The sequence below is a fragment of the Neopelma chrysocephalum genome, unplaced genomic scaffold (assembly GCF_003984885.1).
Source record: "Neopelma chrysocephalum unplaced genomic scaffold, ASM398488v2 Primary Assembly neopelma1_143, whole genome shotgun sequence".
NCBI classification, from domain to species: domain Eukaryota; kingdom Metazoa; phylum Chordata; class Aves; order Passeriformes; family Pipridae; genus Neopelma; species Neopelma chrysocephalum.
The window spans coordinates 5,076,162-5,091,252 of record NW_020897805.1 but is presented as its reverse complement, the minus strand read 5'-3'; positions in this window follow the sequence as shown (position 1 = coordinate 5,091,252).

The window sequence follows — 15,091 nt, the reverse complement described above, 5'->3', positions numbered from 1 at the left end:
GGTCTTTCAAAGGAGTCCATGTGATCAACAGCAGAGTTTTCAGTGCTCTGATACACAGCTGGTATAAGAACAAGCAGCAGTATAAGAACCGGACAAAAAAGTTTTGGTGGAAAGTTAGATGTTTCAATCACTAGAGAAATGAAGTTTTCTAATGAAGCCAAAGAGCTGGTTTGAAGATGGAATTTGATGGGGTTTTATGCTGCTGCTGCTATAACAGCAGTAGAATGGACTTGATGACTCAGAGGTTCTGTTCCTGGCAATGCTGTAATTTCTCTGCAAATCACCTCAAGTCCTGAAATCAGGATAATGTTCTGCTGTTTCTTCTTTGAGTAAAACAGTCACCAACATCTGAGAAGTTTTCAGATCCTTCAGTGTTGACTACAATACTAGAGGTTATATATAATTGCATCCTATTTCATTAAATCATAAATCAGATTTGCAACAACTCAGCAATACACAAACTGGTTAGGCTATTTATTAGGCACTTTATTTAATTCAGACAGATTTTCCAGTTCTGAATTATCTACCAATACACAGAAATTCACTAAATTCATTATGGCAGTATAAGTATTTTCCTAAATCACTATTTAATAGGGTTAAGGGAAATTTGTGACGTAATATAAAGTTTGCTTTGTCAGTACTTCATAACCTTTATGGACAGATATACAATACCACTTCTAGGAGACTCACTATTCCACAAAAACTCTGACTTAGCTACCAGTAGTTGAAATTTTATTCTAAATAGGTTTGTAAGGATTTTATCTAATATAAAAATTACTGTAGTCAACAGGAAGACTTCCGAAACTTCATAAGACTTAGAATAATACATGGAAGACCTTTTAGTAATGTTATTTTTTCAATTTTTTTTTTTTTTTTTACCACTAGTAGAGGAAAATAACCTTAACAAAAACTCCATTATGCTAGCTGATATACTGGGGCAAGAAACCGTGATACGCAGTTTTGAGCACGATGATTATTTGACGAAATTGTTCTACATTGTTTATGCTAAGCTTTCAGCTGAAGCTTACAGTTTTAATTTATGGAAAATGCCTAGAGTGTTTGACAGATGCTATAACATCAAAATGAAATAATTAACTTGAAATGAGAATAATAGGTCTAAGGACAAAGACATGAAAAGAACAACAAAGTGATTCAAGGTGGGGGAGCAGGGAAAGCGGTGGGCTCCATCTAATTAGAGTTTTCAAAAGGTGACTGAAGAGTGGACTCATCGCAAAGACTTTCTAAAGGCAAAAAAAAGGCTTTACAGAGAGAGGTAGAACATGGAGATTCAAATATTTAGTTGGTTAAACATTAAAAAACTTGACCAGTGGTGAAGACCGTCTCTCATAGCCAAAAAAGAGTCCCTTGATATGTTCAAATTAAGACAGGAAAACTTTCTTGAACAGACATACTGCTCATGTACAAGTTAAAGTAAACAAATTTCTCAACTGACTACACTTAACTGAGTAAAGCACAATGGTCTGTGAAATACAAAAGCTGAGATTATAAAGTAATACTAGAAGGGAGCACTGTAATCACTTCCTGCATAAAACAGATACGGGAATTAAAAAACAGACAGCCCTTCAGGTTAAGGTGCTAATGAATCAGTCTATGACCTGCTCAATTTATGTGCCTCTTGAAATGTAGGACTGCCCTTCTAACAGGATCTGGGTACTAGATTTCACAACTTTGTAAGGTCCTCCCCCCCACTCCGCCCCATACAGACAACAGTCCCAGGCTAGTTTGGTAGCAGCAGTAAGCTCAAATAAGAGGTGAACTGCTGATGCAGTCAGTATGGCAGATATTTTGGTTCCTTCACAATAACCGCAAGGCAGAGCTTGAAGACAATGTAGTGGAATTCGTTAAATAATATGAAATGACAGGGAGGCTGCCATTGCACAGCAATTGCACCCTACGGTTCTTAAGAGGCACGAGGCAGAACCAAATGCCTCCCTGATCCCTGTGGGCACGATTATTTTATAATAACCATGCCCACACCCTGCAGCTGCTGTTTGCCTTATAAAATATATTTCATTGTCCTGTGGTGAAGAAAGAAATTGTCATTCTTTACTAATTAAAAATACAAAAGGTGGCAGTTTAAACTGATAATTAACAGCTCTACTAGACCTAATATTTAACATGACTAGTCCAGTGAAGCCTGCTGGCCCTTCCACCTCATATGCTTCTGAGACATCAGTGCCCGTTGCATCCTAGTAACACATGAGACTGGCCTTCTAAAAGCAGGCCCTGTTGCTTTCTGGGGTGTTCTAAGGTTCCTTTCAGTAAAAGACCTTTTTACACCTTATAAAGAGACTTTTAAAAAAAAAATAATAAAAATTAAAGACCTGTTTTATTGTATCCACCCTTAGAGCATGGAAGGATAAATCGCATGCAAGAAGAAAAAATAGACTCATCATAAGCAAGAGAAACAAAATGCTGTCAAGTGCTTCCTGACTTTCATGAATGGATTCTGTCCTCTGGAAATATTACCATCCCCTTGATGTTTTACAAAGTTCACTAAGGGGATGTTGATTTGAACAAGGACCAGCTAGCAAGTTGCAGGCAATTGTGAGCATTCCTAGTCAATCAACAGCTTACATGTGGGCTATGAAAGGAGAAGCCACTTTCCACACATCAGTAGTTTACTAAGTTCTGTGGTTTGCATGGCTCCCCTTGACCCTTTTGCCTGCTTATTCAGTATGTTTGTAAAAAGTGTTCTGTCAGATGCTGTTTTTCCTCCTGAGCCTGCTGTAAATTCAAAGTGGTCTTCTGGTATCAAACATTTACCCAGTGAAAGGAAGTGAGGCTACAGCTGCAGGATTATGACATCTGTGCTGCACAGGATAAAGGAGAAACACACTGAATCCAAAAAAAACTTTCCATAATCGTCTAGAAATCATAGCAAAGTGAATACAGACATCAAGCAGTAAGAAGAAAGGGAGAGGGCGAGATTCTTTTTTTTTCTGCAAAGTAGAAGTCTTGTCTCAAAACAAGCATACAAGATGCAATTCTCAGTGCAATGAAAAAAATCCTGACGGAATAACAGACTTGTGTAAACAGAGTTGCTTGAGGGTATCCTTACTATTCATAGCATATGGTGGCCCACTATTTCTTATAAAATAATTAAGCTCACAGAGTTGATACAAATCTGTTGCCCTCAATAAATTCTTACTTTCATAACTACTGAGTTATATGATTGCCTATTGGGAAGATCCAGACTCAGCACAGTTGAAGCTATTTTTTCAGGTAGCTTGTACAGACACCACTGCCAAATAATGCCAGAGCACAAAAGGAGCTAACAAGACTACTTTCTAATGCTGGTTTTCAAAATACCCTTGATCAAATCATGATAAAGCTTCTCTACTAGTATAGTTTGTTATAGATTATACAACCTCTCTTTGGAGTTTGAGAGCTGCTTTTAATTCATCAGATTTAATCTTTCAAATGACTACCAGGTTCCCCCCCTCCACAGCCTTTCTTGTAGTTTCTTAGATAACTTACAGCCTCTAATGGAACATTGCATGATAGAGCAGCAGCTTTATCCCTAATCAAGGTTTTGAAAATTATCCCTGACACCATTTAGACCTAAAGAAGAAGAGTAACTTCACTCGATAGAAAGAGTGCTCAATTTTATAGCACCCCAGCTAAATGTTTCATGACAAGTCACAGTCACCAAATGTAGACTTGAGACCAACTTCCCCAGCTTTTAAAAGGACAATTGGCTGGGAATCCTTTACTCCCTAATAGAAGTAAAACCTAAGAAAAAAGCTCTTTGCTTAATACTGCTAACAGGCTAACTCAAAAACACATCCTATCTGCCCATGTATAACAGGTTAAAAGGAAAACATGAAAGAACTTTGTGCAAAGTTTGAAGCTAATAAAGGGAAGAAAAAAGCAAGAAAAGGAGCATGTTTTTCTTTTTAACTCGTGTTTTCCCCTGCTGTCCCTCACAAAGCATCTAAGCCCTAATAGGAGCCAAATCGACCCCTCTGAGCACATCCCTTATACGGAGTGCTGAGGAACTACTTAATTCTTGTCAGCTGGGTCAGCCCAGAGACTGGAAATCCCTGCACGTGGGGGATGCAGCTGTGGACTTCCCCCCAGTCAGGAGGAACATTAACTCTTTCCAGGACGGGCTCCAGCCACTATCCATGCACAGTGTTTGCTTGGAAAGCAAGATTACACTGGGCATATGATTAAATGCTACAGTTCTCTAAAAATATTCTGACAGGGCAGTATTTCTTCAATCTATGTCATTGGAAATCTTCCTCACAGAAGATGTCTCACATTTTTTCCCTGAAAAGTAAACAGGTTTTCTGAGACTTTGGTTTATGCTATTTTGCACTCAGCTGATATTCAGCTAAAATCCAGCCATGATGATTAATAAATTAGTCAAATATGTAATATTAAAGTCTCTGTACTACTGACATTTGGAGAAGAAACTATTTAAATCCATACAACTCAGAACTAAAACACAGAGGTAATGACAAAGTGATATTGAATCAAATTATCAAGGTAGGGGCTAAATTTGCCGAGATCCATTGCTCCATTAAACTTTCTAACTGTGTGAGGTTACATATTAATTAAGCAGTCCAGCCTGTTTAGTATTATGAAAAACAAAATTGGATTGCAAAGCCAGCAGCTGAGATGAGGTGTATGAAGCAGAGTTCTCTCATTCACTCATTTGGTCACAGCACAAGTGCAGCAGAAGGAATGCCTCTCCCTCCTCCCGTCTTCATATGTACCTAAGCTGGCTCCAACCACCCCAACAATGTATTTCCACCGTGCACTGCATACTGTATATATTTTCCACGGTGTTGGTCCAGGGGCACCTCTGTGTATGTTCATAATAATGGGCTCTCCAGACCATTAGGAGGCTGGATAACTAACCAGAGGTGCACAGATATAGTGGTCATTACCCATTACACACATCATTACTCTTGCTGCAGGAATTGTATTGGGCCACTTGGCCTGCTCCTCCCACTGGCACAGTTACAGAACCTGCTATCTGTTGAGAGCATGAAGCTGTGGATCTAGATATTGCCATTTACTGCACTCAGACAAAACTTTTGTGCCTGCATGCAGTGATGCATGAGACTGGTATATAAAGGTATAGGTATGCAATGGGTATTTTTTAGATATATTTATTTCATGTGTAGTTCAAACGTAGTGAATGATAACTCAGCACCTATTAATCAAATAATAGGTATTTTAACTGCTTCTATAGCCAACAATGATTGCAAGTTACACCGCCTGAGTATCACTTCAATACCATATATGCTGGACATAAAATTCATGAAAATGGCTTACCAGGGTATCAAATCCTGTGTTGCTGGAGTACTAGCATCCATTTCATGTGGTCCTTTTCATAAATGTATCAACTTCTGACAATGTTTATTAGACATCTATTCAGTTTCATTCCATCTACAGGGCTATTCCAAGACCTCTCCCTTAGGTAATAAAAGGCTCAGCAACTTTCCAACCTATTTTAATTCATGGGAAGCTAATTTTTTTAGCTCTTTTGTCTCCATGATGTTTACTCCTATGAAGTAATTATATAATGTAATCATGTCACCCCCAATGGGAAAGAATGGATTAAACTCAAGCTTTTCTAAAAGCATTCAACCTTATATTCTTATTCATTGCATTGACTTTTGGCCTTGAATAAAACACACACACACGAAGAGTTCCCACCGTTTTTAAGGTTAATACAGCTCAGCCTCATGGGCTACCAGCCGTAGCTTCTTGTCTATGTGGAAATCGTGTGAGATTTGAAACTGCCAAGACCTTCATGGTAAAAATAATCACAGGTGTATAGGTCCTTTCTGGAAAAGTTCATCTTACATTGGTAAAGGCAGCAGTGAGACACTGTTCAGGAAATGTCCAATTAATCTAATATTTCAGAAGGAAAAAAGTAAATCAAATCTCCACCAAAATGAAAATCTTTGCTATTTAGAAACACGCAGGGGGGTATTTCACCAGCAGGCAGCAGAAACTCTGCTATGCGATACTATGTTATGCAGTGGAATTAGGGAATTTGACACTAGTTCATCAGTGGCTTTCCCAGTTGATTAATACTGGTAAATTGGTTCAGAGCAAATCAGAACAGTCAAACTGTCCTATACTGTTCTAAAAGATATCAAAGGTTAGCCCTTTCCTAAAGGTCCTCCAGTTAAGTTGGTGTGTAAGCTCATGAAAAGAAATGCTCTTATGATTGCCATACTCACCACGAGACAAAGCAGAGAGTATGAAGCTTTTATTCAGATGTATATTACCCAGTAGTCATCCATTTCCATGATGATGGAGAAGAGGAAACAGATCCATGGAAAGCAATTCAACAGCTTGTGCTGGAAAACTCTTGTCTGATATTGTTCATCCAAGCTTAAGTTGCAGATTTACGCTTCAGGTGGATTGTGTTTTATCTCTGAATCTCCTCTTGGGAGGGGGCAAGAATGGAATTGGATTTATATCCTCGTGTTTTCTGAACCAGACACTGCCTAATAATATAGGAGTCTAGGTACAGAATGACATTAAAGGCTGTGAGTACTTGATGTAAATCAATGGATGGCTGTCTCAGTGGGAGTTTGCTCATTTCTGCCTTAAGAGAGCTAAATTGCTACATCTAGCTATGCTGGGCAGTATTGAAACAAGCAGTCAATACTTTTTTCCAGAATCAATACAAAAAAAGTAACTCAATGGAAGTGACCGAGAAATGTGCTGGGAGGAGGAAAGCAAGAAGCAGTCCACCTCGTGCACTGTACTTCATGCTGATGCTGGTTAACCAGACAATAACACACATGCACCCGTGAGAGAATACAGCATTTCAGAGAAAGGTTGGCTGACCCAGAATTTTCTATGTCAACTCCTGTACCGTAAGACTGAAAATTAAAAGCAGAGAAAACACCCTTCCATTGACACCTGAAACAGAAAAGCACTTTAATCATTTGCTTAAGTCTATCCCAGTTCAGACAAGCTGTTGAGTTTAAGTGCTAGAAAGTCAATAGGATATAAGCATATGTTTAACTGCATTGCTGAAAGGGGCAGTTTGCAGCTCAGGATGTGGAAGATGTGACATGAAACGCTGCTTTCTGCACTGGCCTTTGCCCAGCTTCCATGGGCGACAGCTGTATCCCTTTCCATCCTTAAAAGGATGGAATGTTGAAAATGTCAGAAGTTGTTCCCTCTGAGAGCTGCTGAGGACTACAGTCTCTCCATAGGAAAGCGAGGGAAGAGAGGAAAGTCCCTAAGAAACACCAATAGCCACGTTTTTGACGCAAGGTTGAAGAGTGCCTTGCTGAGTCTGCTTACTGCTGCTCATCTTCATTAGTCCAATATTTGGGAAGCACTGGAAGGGACTCACCACTGTTTTAATGGGAGAATAAATGAGAGCCTCTCTCTTATGCTATGGTGGATTTCCATGAAGCAGCTGAAGTACAAGCAAGAGCTGCAGAATTTGACAGACTGAGTACCAGAAGACATGGATAATGTGCAGTGACATGGTAACACTGAAAGCATGCAGTAAGGGGGTGTGTATGTATGCTTGTGCTTGTGTGTTTACGTGTAGGAGGAGAGCTGCACCTGTGTTTCAGTCCCAACATCTGTTTTATTAATGGATCATATGTGGCCTTTACAAAAAGAATTTTGTTACGTGATTTGCAAAACATCAGTCCCAGGAGTGTTTTAGTGGAAAAGTAGAGATACACTACTGATCTCCTGATCACAAAGTGAACACAAGTGACAAAAAAAAAATAGGTATTATACTTCAGAAGTAATATTTTCTTCCTATACAAGCCTAGCTGTAATTCCATTCATTTCTCACAATCGCAGAAGAAGCAATTAAAGTTGCTGAATCATAGGGTCCTACAAATAAGGAAGGAAATGAAGGGCTGTCATGATGTGCTTTTAGCACATCATATCCACCAACTGTTGGTAAAGCTCTCTTCATATAAATGGAGAGGCAAGACCAAAGTTTAGCAGGCAGCATCCTGGAAATGAAGAGCAATTCTGTCCTTCTGTCAGCCTGTATTGTTGTGATTTGTGCTAGAGATGTTTACTGACAGCTAGAACTTGGAATCAGATTTGGACTTAAACTTTTTTTGTTGTTGTTGTTGTTGGGTTTGGGTTCTTTTGTTTGTTTGTTTGTTTTGTTTTGTTTTCCCCTGTAGATTTTTTCTAATATAGTAGCCAAAATAATAGTTTGCTGGAATAAATATTATTTTTCCTTAAACTTATCTATTATGAAAAAGGTGAGTGCATGGAGGAAATGCATTTGAATTATTGCTGTTTCTCTGGAAGTGACGAATCTATTGAACAGTATATGCAAGCAACTCTTCACCTGAACCAGCAACCCAAAAATAAGCTTAGGACTCTCAGGAATAGAAATATGTCTTCTCAAAACCTTCAAGGACTATTTTGGGTGCTAATACTCTTAGGCAGCATGTCCTAGGAGAAAAGCATTCTCTGGGCATAAACCATTACACTTCTGACAAGAAGCAGCAACAAAAAGAGCCTCAAAAGTTGCCCATAGCAGCTGCAAAGAAGGGAGTGTTATTGGATATGACAGAAAGTGATGGGGAGCTGGTTGCTAACCAGGTATATAGGCTGGAAATAGATGATTAAAAACACCAGGAGCCTTAAGTATTGGATCAAAGGAATAGCTAACTTTTTTTTTCAGCATCTTTTTAAATAGAGGGGACACAGTTTTTCCAATACGACAAAAATAAATCCAAACTTATTTTTATCTCTGCCTCCAGATCATTACTTGTATAGACAGTCTCAGTTTGATGCTCTCCATTACAAAAAATTTAGCTCAGCTAATGTTCTTTATACTTTTTCCTTAGAAGCTGCTTGTCAGTCATCTGGGATACAGGTTGAAAGCAACCAGAATAAACCATGCTCTAGTTGAAATGAGCAATCTACCAGTTTAGAAGAACTTGTTTTAAAAGATCATCTTTATATGCATTGTTTTCCAATGATCTTTGTTACATGAGCCTTAAGCAGCTTTTTCAATTCAGCAAAGTATTTAAAGAATCATACTTAAGTAAAATCAGAGTAAGGTATATGTTTGAGAGTTGGTTTTGAACCATCTATTGAATTGTTATACTACATAAAAGTGTATAATAATAAAGTAATCAATTATCAAAACCACTCTAAGAATTTTGCTAATAATTTAGAAACAATTTAGAAAATTACATTTAATATAAAATTATAGAAATGTGACAGACATAGTCAACATGGTTACAGTGAACATTTAGCAAAATATGCTTTTTTTATGCCTTGTATGTCTATACACAAGCAAAATAAAAATATCTGGTGTTTTCTGAAGCAAAGTTAAAACTGTTTCCCAGATATTTATGTTGATTCTGCAGCTGTGTATTCAAACTTTTATATAACACATATCATATTTTGAAAATTAGAAGCGTTTACACTAAAAATACAGCTTGCAAATGAAAAATTCACTATAAAAATATCTCTTAGGTAACACTATAACTGTTTTCCAGTTCATAGTAAGTAATCCCTTTCCCACTTCACAGTAGTTCCTGTCTGGCCCTTGTTCTCACAGAATGTGGCAATGGGGACACAGACAGTGTCTACTTTTGATTGTTTAGGTGCTTTTAAGAATCTAAAATTTGGAGCCTAAATTATGCATTCAACATATATGGACTTCCAAATAACAAGCTTCTGAATTAGATATTGGAAGAGGAAAGAGTAAGTACTCCCAAACGTTGTCCCAAAAGTTTCAAATAGATTTTAAAAAGTTAAGTGGCATTTTCTCTTCTTTTTATATCCAGGCTTGCATACAACTATTTCATTTAGAGAAGTTTTCTTATCTTATAATTGTGGGGTGAAGTCGTAGCCCCACAATTGAAGTTTGATGTAGTGCAAAAGTTAGGCCATGTTCCACGGGAGCAGTGGAGCTGGTTAGATGGTTTCCATGGACACGGCCTTGGGTTGCAGGGAGTACAAGGTTAAGACTGTTTAGTAATGTGCAGGTGCTTAAATTCCTGGGTGTTTTTGTGGGAATATGTTTGTGTTGTGTGTGTGGGAAAGTAGAAGTTAGCAAGCTCAATAAAGGCTGCCTGCTGCACTGAGCAGGCAGACATCTCTTGTCTCACCGTCCTAGTGTGTCTTGTGTGTCTTTCTTCCCCCTTCGGACCAAGGCCTCCAACAGATACCCTACGACATATAATAAAGTTTGCTTTTCTTTACTTTGGGGAGAAACTTCAAGTAATAAATAATAAAAAAACCCCATATATAAATCCAGCCATAAGTCAAAAGCTGCGGTAACATCAGGGTTATGACTGTGTGAAGATTTTGGGGACAATTAGGGAAAGTGAGTGGTGTAAAAGGATTTACAGCCTAGCTCTCTACCAAATTGACACATATGTCTCTAAACTGATAGTTGAGTTGATAAACAAAGCTACCTGGGTTCAGTTTCATTCCCAGAATGTGAAAATGAAAACCCAGTATTTAACACAAACTGACATTTCCACTGCTGAGATCTTGTAACACTTTAACTAGATCACATTTGGTCATTATTCCAATATCTAGAAATGTGATCAGTAATGCTTTCATACTTCTAGAGACCTCTACAAAGAATCAATTAAAAAAAAAAGTCCACATCTAACTGAGAAATAAGTCTTCTTCATATGCCTCAGGGCATATAATTGATAATACTTATCCCAAATGGCACTTATTGCAGAAAAATGTAACCAGCTGCACAGAAATGAAAAATCATGGTAGGACTTTCTTTTACATACCAGTGCAGCCAGAAACATAACCTGGAAGGTCCCACTGGCCATTAAAAACTGTTCTGACTGTAGTGAGGTCATGTTAGGTCAGCATAGATGCATATATTACTGACATTTGTATTGTAAGTAGACATTAACTTGAAATCAGATTGCTATAACCCACTGGAGATTAAAAAATGTGTCTATGCTTTGTACAGCTGGGAAGGAGAAAGCAAGGAAGTGGTACACAGAACTATAATTCCCCATTCAAGAGGCATAGATAGCAACTGGGTCAGAAACCAAAAAATACTAAAAGCAACATCAACACCGAGACATAAAAAGTCTATCATCTTGCTTCTGGAAAGGCACTGGGAAAGTAAAGTCACACACTAAAGTTAATGTACTTTCCTTCTTTGACTACACATCTCACAATCACTATCAAAAATTCTCATCAAGTAGTTCCCCCAGTTTCAAAAAGATATCCTGGTACCACTGGTAAGGATCCAACTAATTTAAGTGAAAATATACTCAGCTGGAAAAATTTTCATATAAAATTATTATTCAGTCATAATATCATTAAATGAGATTAAATAATAGTTAATAGAATTAAATTAATCATGGTTAATTGATTAAATTATAGGCACAAATTTTTGCAGAATGGTACTTTCATTTGAAAAGGAATTTGGTCTAGGTATGTAGGAATGGGAAAATTAAAACAGTGCAATGTATTGGAGGAAGCTGGTAAAGCCTGACAAGTATGTCTCATTTTGGCTGCAGTGCACCTGTTATCAGACTGTTTTAAAGTAGTTACTCCTTAAGCATTTAATAGTAATAGAAACTTTCAAATAATCAAAAGCAATATGAATATAATAATATATTGATTTTAGTGTTTTATAGTGCCCCAGTTGGTTTCATTTTCTTGAAAAAGGAAACACAGATCTAAGATCCTAATTCAGCTAAAAATAAGAGCAACCATTTAATTAATTAAAGTTCATGTCACTCAAACTGTTAGTTTAGAAAGCAGAAGACCACTTTTATAGTTTTATAAAGCTATCATAACTACTTGCTGTAGGCTGAAACTTTTGCAATTTTTAGCTTAAACTTTTTTTTGTAACTCTAAGAAATCCATTTTAGTGTTAGGAATAAAAAAAATAAAAAGTCAAAAAACATTTAAAATGTCAGCTTCTGAAAAGAAAAAGTTGTGAAACTGGCTTAGACATATTAACAGAACACCAGTGCTGTATAATCCACAGAAGGATTATGAAGGTTTAATTTATTCACATCTGCAAGAGATATATCTCATTCACTGGCACTCAGGCACCGACCCCTTCCCACATTCTAATTATTGTGTTTATCTATCCCACTTTTCCCTTTTTGGGTAGAAAACAGTAGTGGAAAGGACCTTGGGAAAAAGAGCTATACTTATGTAATACCTGACAAATGCATCTAAATTGTAAAGCATCAGTCTCATTCACTGGTTCAAAGCCTTTAGCACTAGCAAGAAGTTTGTATTGAGTATAAAACACAATGCAAGGTACGTACATTAATGGTTTAGTTCAGAGCAGCAGTACAATTTTCCAGCCAGTATCACATGTTATTTCTGTTCTTAGAATATTTTTGTGCTCATAACTTAGAATCCATTTGGAGAAAGCTAATCTGAAAGATCTGTTACAAGTGCACATCAAATGTGCATCAACACCTATGGGGAAAATATGGATTTGAACCAATTCATTCTTCATGCAGTTTCAGACTTCATGGATAGTCGGGATGTTCACTCTCAGGGTCCAGTGCATTTAGTCTAGAGGAAAACACCATAGTTAGGGTAGACATAAAGGCTAAACAATACCAACTGTTTAGATCTACTGCCAAGCTCTTATTGTGCCTAATTATCTGTCAACATAGTTACAGCCTAAAACTCTTTCACTTTAATTTAGGACCATAACTTCTCATTCTAGACAGTAAAACAAATTATTTTCTGAGAAGCAAATTCTCTTTCTCTTTTAAAATAACATTTACATACCAGAATACTGTCTTCACTCAGTCTTCTACAGACATCACAACCTAATCCTTTACTCTTTCAAGGCTTTTCTCCTTGCTTTCATCTGGAGCTCCTCTAAATACTCCACACCTTCCCAGAGGTGCAGTGCCAGACTTTATTGGCACACTGTGAAATGCAGGGCTTATTTCATATATTTTAAAGATGCTTCTCTTATACTTTCCAATACAACACCTGCAATTTTCCAGTGAAGGAAATTAATGTAATGCTGATTCTTACTCACTTAAGCTTTATTAAAAGGCATAGATCCTTTTGTTCAAAGTTACCACACAGGAATTTGTTCTCTGGTGAATGTCTGTGAAGCGGATTATTGCTGTCTCAGCACATAGCCTAGCACTGGGTTGCCTACAGAGTTCATCAGTAGAACTCTGTGAAACCTGGATTTTCCATTTTATGAGAAATTTTGTTTAGAGTTCCTGCAACAATTTATTGGTGCTTGATTTCATAGGAAATGTTGTGGACTTTAGAAATGGAAGAAAAATACTTGCGTTGATAAACTCAATATATTTATTTCTCATTTTCACTTAATAAAATTCTGTATCTTAGTCTGTACATAAATTATTGAAACACTCATTTCAAAGTGAAACATGCTTTTCAAAAACTCTAAATGAAATACTTTCAGTAGTTTGTTTACCAGCTTCTAAAGGAATGGCATCAAAATTTATGTGCTTTAGCAAAATGTTTAAATGAGCTGACATTTTCCTATGCAAAAATATGTAATATCAGGAATTTTTAACCAGCTATTCTCTGTGTGATATCATGACTAAATTTGTTCTGGATATTGATTTGAGAAAATATTAAGCACTAAGAAAAACCTCAAAAGTTGGTAACCATGAGGGGCTGGCTCTGTAAAATGTGGAGGGTAGTATTTCCAACTGAGATAAGTCTACATTTCCCTTAAACAGATTAGAGAGTTTAGAGACGGTACAAGCTGGCCAGTTATTAAATAATGTGATAATAGACAAATTATCAGTTATGAAAAATGGAAAAATGCATGGAAAAATGTCACTGAAACAGTTCTTCACTGCAGACTGTTTTGAATAAACTTTCTTTTTTGACAAAGTTCAAAAATACCTCAGAATACAAGGTATTATTAAATAATGTGAATAAAATGATAAAAATGCATGGAAGTGATGAAAAATTAGACTTTTTTTTTTCCTTTAAAGCCTTTGTTCTGCATTAATTTTTCTTAAAAGATGTTGAGGATAAATATTTTTATTTCGATTACTGATAGTTTAAGAATCTCAATAAATGCAGTAACGGCCTGAATGTTTCTCCAAGACCTGCAAGTGCTGTCCATATGAAGAGAAATGTGGTAACACCAAAATGGTCTCTGAATGTTATTCTGCTCCAACAGCAGTAAGTTCTAGGGTAAGAATTTCTGAATCTTGATATTAGGGAAATTCTGATCTGGGGTTTTAAGATGAACCTTGACTGACTCTGTTAATCATGCTTTAAGCTTCTATGCAGTAACAGAGTATTAAAACATTGTAAGCAGAATTCATTCATCTTGTGTCCGCAAAGCATGACACAAATATCAAATATCACAAATTAAAAACTGTAAACAACTACATAAGCAACCTTCTTAATGTCTTTATAAAATTGACATAGAGAGTATTATCCATAGTTGCTGGACATCACACTTGAGGCAGATGACAAGTGTTCAATACTGTTCTGAAGCTGAGGCAGTAACCCAGGACACACAGGATAGAACGAGACATAACTGAATTACTTTCCATGCTTTTCTCTTTCCAGTCTCGTTCACACACAATGATTGAAAACTTAGAATGATCTTCTCTCCTTTTCAACTCTCTATCCTTTCCATTTTGTCTTACTCTTTCTCAAAAAACAGAGCCCGGGATGTCACCTGAGATTTGCTTGCACTAACCTGTGTGCCACTTGCTGGTTGTGTTTCTTCCTTCTGTATATCTTTGTCTATTCTTTTTCACAAGTGAGAGCTGTGTCTGTCTGCTTCTCCCTATGCAGTGACTAGTACCATCAGGTCCCACTCTTTATCAGCAATTGTGAAAAACTTAGTCAGTCAAGCTGTAGCACCAGTACACTTTTTGGAAGGCAAAGCTGCTGCTGTGTGTTAAGAGATGAAATACAGCAAAGCTCTACCACTTTGGTATTCCCTTTTTTCTGTTCTTTAGCTACCTTACTGTGCAGTAAGATAGACTATGGATCTACTTCTCAGCTATGATAATACTGCTTTGACAGCATGAATGCTCTAAAACTAGATGTAAACCATTCCCTGAAAACACACCTTCTGTGGGGAGCCCTTATCCTGCAGCCTCTGCATAGC